At 37.3% G+C, this 6,000-nt stretch overlaps 1 protein-coding gene across 4 annotated transcripts in view; it reads left to right on the top strand.

Moving 5' to 3' along the window:
- Window positions 1-746: 746 nt before the first annotated feature.
- LOC150079340 (cyclic AMP-dependent transcription factor ATF-1-like) overlaps window positions 747-6,000 on the top strand; it is a 190,484-nt gene continuing 185,230 nt past the window's right edge. For 2 of the 4 annotated variants that reach the window (XM_090382636.1, XM_090382633.1), the window contains exon 1: window positions 818-850. The gene's annotated coding sequence lies outside the window, so the exon portion shown is untranslated. Of the gene's footprint in view, window positions 851-6,000 lie in introns of all 4 variants that reach the window. The other 2 variants (XM_090382634.1, XM_090382635.1) reach the window with 2 other exon arrangements.

The following is a 6,000-nucleotide window of genomic DNA, read 5'->3' as shown; positions in this document are numbered from 1 at the left end:
TACAAGATTTGTTTGTAATATAATAATATGCACATTTACTACATGTACCCCCGAATTTTGTTCCTTCGGGTGCAAACACTCTGGATTCAACACTCCCTTCTAGAGAAAGGTGACCATAAATTCCACTATTTATGTAAAATTATAATGTAATCATAACATTTGATGTTGAAATCCAACAATGTGATTTGATTTGAGTAATGTTATTTGTTTCAATATTATCGAAGAATTGATTGAATTCAACGTTATCCAACAATTTACAACTTTTCAAAATGCAATTTGTTGTAATAGAGAAATTCCCGAAACGTTGAAAAACAGCCCAATAACTGTAGCCATTGTGTCAGAGAACCCGAGAGGGGGATTTGTTGATGATGAACAACATTTGACTGTAAATTTAATTGGTCAGCCAATTGACTTTTGAGATCCAGAACATTACCTGAAAATAGATTCTGCAGGTTATTCGACAGTTAGGCACCAATACGAAGAAAGTTAAAAGGAACATCAGCAATTTATATGGAAGTTGTTGTGCGAAAATAAAAATGGAACAAACAAATTAATTTTGTGTGTGTGTGTTTTAATAAGAACCCGTTGACAAAAAAAATTAGAGCTACTGATTATATTACTTATCACACACTGCTGATTATTACAATACTAACAGCTCACTAATTTACTATTGGTTGATATATATAAAGCAAAGCCGTTTTATGTTGTCATGCGCAGTAATATATTCCATATTTTAAGAGATGGGAACAGCTTTCAGTGACGAAGTCGTTTCATCTTGACGTGTTGCTACGTTTCCTTCAATTTATCCACTCGTGTTGCGGCAAAGTTCATGACGAGTTATACGTAAGTGGTAAGTACTCAGCTGAGCAATAATAACAATCGAGCGTGGTGTTCGGCATGGATGATACATATTTATGATAGATTTTTTTGGCAACCAAAAGTATAAACGTTGATGAATTGGCTTTGGTATTCATTACCTTTCAGTAGACTTCCAAGTCGTCTATGTTTAACATGGCAGTTTCTAATTTGATGCAGATATCTTGGTGCTAAGCCTAAGAGAGAGAGAGAGAGAGAGAGAGAGATAGATAGATAGATAGATAGATAGAGGAGAAAATTACTTTTTAAATTCTCCGGTATAGTGTATTGTAATAATGGACGTTGACATAACTATTTTTATAGCTAAACGTAAGCCTTGTAGGTTTACATATATTAAACTTAACCTGCAACAAGATAAAAATCTAATCTACGTAGCTGGAAATTGGAATATATAAGCTAACACATGGAAATTTAACCCTGGTTACTCCTAACTTAGATTTTAGCGCAGGACAGCAGTAGTAAAGAGAAACCTAAATTAAAACCTATATTATTGAATATATTAGTGGACTTCAACTGAAGCATAGCGGACAGCTGTTAATTAGAATATAAAAATTTAATTTTTGAGCAGGAGTTAAGTGACTGTGAAAAAAAAAAAAAAATTCCTTGTAAAGATAGAAGCGAAAGTGATATTAACTGAAATGGGAACACTGTTTTGACATGAATGATGATTATTGCACATGGCTATTTTGAAAAATACAATATAAACTTGTCTTATTAACTTAACACAGGCTTGGTAGTTGGATTAATAATTTGAAATTTAGTTATAATGATATGCATTTTGAAGAATAACTGGCCAAATTAATAGTAGTTATCACTGATATTAACTGATATCACTGATATAACCCCATATTAAAGAAGTAAGGTTAGAAGAGTAAAAAAAGTTCAGCAGCTTATAACAGGGTGCACTATAGAAAAAATTCTACAATGCTTTGACATTCTCCAATAAAGGGAAACATACAACAGTCTTAAAACTTATTTTAAGTTGGAAAACTCCAACATGGGTATAGAAAATGGTCACCATCAGTGTCTCCATATGATCTTAAACATAAAAAAACATACAGTTCATCAGAAATTTTGTATTGTGTTCAAGATGCTTTCTTGAACAAGATAGATAAAGAAGATAAAATGAAGATAAGAAGAAATAATAAAGATAATGAAGAAAAGATAAGAACAAGATAAAAAACATAAAATCAAAAGAAGTGCATCCAGTTGATATAGATGAACAGTGCACTGTTGAGTCAGTTTGATGTGACATAAGCACTGCAAAAGCAAAAATAAGAGTAGGAGTGTGTTATAGGCCTAATGGCTCGAATGAGTAACAATGAACAATTTTACAGAGAAATAGTGGGCTAGTAAATCAGAATGTCTTATAATGGGGGATTTTAACTTCCCAGATATTGACTGATACTTGTGGGTTGGTCACTCACACACTAATAAGACTTTTCTGGATTTATTGGATGATTGTTTCTGCAGCAGCATGTTCGAGAGGCAACCAGAGAGGGTAATACTCTTGATCTGGTTATCAGCAGTGATTATTCATGTATTAAGAATTTGCAGATAAAGGAACCACTAGGTGGCAGTCATCACAGTGTACTGATGTGGGATGGGATTTACTTAAAGATATAATTACCATTAGGGATAAAGGAAAGGGTTTTTGATTCCGTAAAGGTGAGTACAGTGGTCTCAGACAGTTTTTAAATTATGTGGGATCAACTGACAATGTTACCAACAGTAAATTCTAAGTGGGAAGCATTCAAGGAATTAATCGTGGATGCTACTAAAAGTTTCATACCATTAAGAAATATTGTTCAAGGTTTAGGCCTAAATGGTTATCAAATGAACTAATGAGACTCGTGACACAGAAGAAAAATGCATGTTATGCATATAAATTATCAAGCGACTCAGCAGCCTATGGGAGATATAAGCTACTCTGTAATCAGGTCACAAAGGAGGTTAGGCAGGCGAGAAATCTTTGGCAAAAGATGCTAAGAAAAACAGCAAGGATTTCTTTACTTATATAAACTCTAAAAGGAAGGGGATGAATCTGATTGGTCCACTTGATATCGGTGGTTTGACTGTTGATGATCCTGCTCAGATAGCAAACAAACTGAATGAGTATTTTGCATCTACATTCACACATGAGGAGTTATTAAGGTTTGAAATGGCAGAAGGTTATCAAATTGTAGCAGGGTGCTTAATGATTTTGTAATAACTGAGAGCAACGTGGAGGAGAAATTGTTGAAGTTAAACATAAGAAAGGCACCTGAGGTGGATGGGATCTATCCAATTATATTAAAGTAGGCAGCAAAGCAACTGAGCAAACCCTTAGCCATAATTATGAGAGCACCCTTGGACTCAGAGGAGGTCCCCATGGACTGGAGATGTGCAAATGTATCCCCAATTCACAAAGGAGGATCGAAGGGTGACAAGAGTAATTACAGACCAGTTAGTTTAACTTCTGTACCAGGTAAAATAATGGAGTCACTGGTTAAAGACGCATTGCAGGATCATCTAGACAAGACTGCAGCAATAATTCAGACATAGCATGGCTTTGTTAAGGGAACGTCTTGTCCGATAAATTTGATAGGATATTATGATGTGGTTACAAAGGAATTGGATGCAAAAAAATAATTTTGATATCATATATTTGGATTTCAGGAAAGCTTTTGACACTGTTGTGCATGGAAGACTATTGTACAAATTGGAGCAGAATGGTATTAAGGGTAAGTTGCTACAATGGATAAAAGGATGGTTGAGTGGGAGAAGACGGAGGGTGGTAATTAATGGGTGCTGCTCTTCGTGGACTAATGTTATTAGTGGAGTCCCACAGGGTTCGGTGTTGGGTCCTCTGTTGTTTTGTATATTTAATAATGATATTGATGAAGGTATATCAGGCTTAGTGTCGAAGTTTGCAGATGATACAAAAGTTGGCAGGGTTGTTAATGGCAGTGTGCTACTGCAACAGGATCTAGATAATTTGGGCAGATGGGCTAAGAAGTGGCAACTGAAGTTTAACCTTGACAAATGCAAAGTACTGCATATGGGTAGAAGTAACCCCAGAGAAACGTACCAACTGTACGTTTCTCTGGGGTTACTCAGAAAACTTCAGATATGAAGTTTTCTTAGCAATGCAGACAGGCTGCCAGGGCAGTTCATAGGGTTTTGTCAATGATATATAGGAATTTTGCTAGCAGGGAAAAGGAGGTGATTGTCCCTCTGTATAAGGCAATGGTCAGGCCACACCTTGAGTACTGCGTACAGGTCTGGAGGCCTCATTTTAGGAAGGATGTAGATTTGCTTGAGCATGTACAGAGAAAGGCAACAAGATTATTGAAGGGAATGAACGGATCCTCTTACCAAAAGATGCTTAAGTTCTGCAAATTGCAGCAGATGGAGACTAGGCACCTGCACGGTGATCTGATTGAGGTGTATAAGGCCTTGAATGGATTGAGCATGCTGAATTCTGATGGGATCCTTCCACTTGTTCAGATTACAGTGGCCTCCCACCAATCCGAACATCCGCCTAATCCGAACACGTTTCGGTCGGCGGAGAGGAAATTTTTTAGTTCGCAAAATATACGTTTTTTGTATTTTCCAGTTAAATTTAAATGGCATTAATGGTACAAAACCATTTAGAATTCCACAAAACAATTGTATTTTATTGTAGTACTGTACTAATACAAAATTAAAAAATCAGTGTTTGACATGGCCTATTAAAATTACAGATCTATACTTACACACCAAAACAGGAACAAAAGTCATTTTTGAGAAGTAACAAACTCTGTTAGTTTCTTTTGACGTAACGATGAAAATCGGCTAGATGATGCTATGTTTGGCCACTGCTTCATAAACATGTAGTTTGCCGGTGTAGCGCTGGGATGTTGTTCTAAGTAGCGTAAAGCGAGGTCAAGGGCCGCTGTCGTGTCTGTGTGCGACACAAGTTGTTCCGCAGAAACACCGGGCTCGTCATCATTCTGCTTGGAGTCTTCTTGGTCCTCATGATGTCCTCATCCGACAGGTTTTCATGACCTATTGCATCCGCTGCAATCCACTCGTTAACGTCAGATTCTATTGCTTCCTTGCACCCAGGAATTTCCTTACGAGCTGAATTAATTGTTCTATGTCATTGTTTTCGTCAGAGCTATGGACAAAGCTGAGAGAGGGCCATAATTTCTTCCATGATCTTTGTATGGACTGCTCAGTTACACCCTCCTACGACTCAGCAACCCAATATACAACATCTTTTAAGTTCACTTGTTTCATTTTCTCATGTAAAGAAAGTGAATTGGTGTTATCTTCTATCAAGGACCTAAGATATTTCTTTCTGTATGCAAGCTTGATAGACTGTAACACCCCCTGGTCCATGGGCTGTAATAACGGTGTTACATTAGGCAGTAAAAAAGCTGCCTTTATATCCCCTGATGTCAACTCGGAAACGTCTGGGTGGGACGGCGCATTGTCTATGAGGAGAATGGCACGAGGTGGCAAATCATTTTCATTGCTGAAACGTTTCACTGCTGGGACAAATTGATTATGAAACCACTCAATGAAAAGCTGTCTGTTCATCCAAGCTTTTTTTTTGACTTTTATAATGAACTGGAAGATTGTTAATGTTCATATTTTTAAAAGCTCTCGGCTTCGCTGATTTACCGATCATCATCAAAGGTAGCTTGTGATTTCCTGAAGCATTGCTACAAGCTATCAACGTCACTCGCTCCTTATTCATTTTAAAACCTGGGGCACGCATTTCTTGTTGAGATGCTAGACTTTTTGTGGGCAAATCCTTAAAATTTAAACTTCTCATCAGCGTTATATATCTGCTGAGGTGAATAATGTGATACTAAATCAGCGAACTCGCCCAAATATTTCTCTGCTGCAGCATGATCAGCTGATAATTGCTCCCCGGGGATCGTTAGCTGGCGAATCCCATGGCGTTTCTTCCAGCGATCAAACCAACCGGTACTCGCACTAAATGATTCATCACCTTTCATTAGTTTGTTGAGATGAATGGCCTTTTCTCTAACAAGAGGTTCACTTAGGGATGTTCCCCTTCCTCTTTCCTGAGTGAACCACGTGAATAAGGCTTCATCAAGCTTGTCAAACGTTGAGGGCCTTACTGTTTGT

Source organism: Mastigoproctus giganteus, chromosome 10 (assembly GCF_048544385.1).
Source record: "Mastigoproctus giganteus isolate SK-2022 chromosome 10, ASM4854438v1, whole genome shotgun sequence".
NCBI classification, from domain to species: domain Eukaryota; kingdom Metazoa; phylum Arthropoda; class Arachnida; order Uropygi; family Thelyphonidae; genus Mastigoproctus; species Mastigoproctus giganteus.
This window is presented reverse-complemented; position numbering and strand designations above follow the sequence as displayed.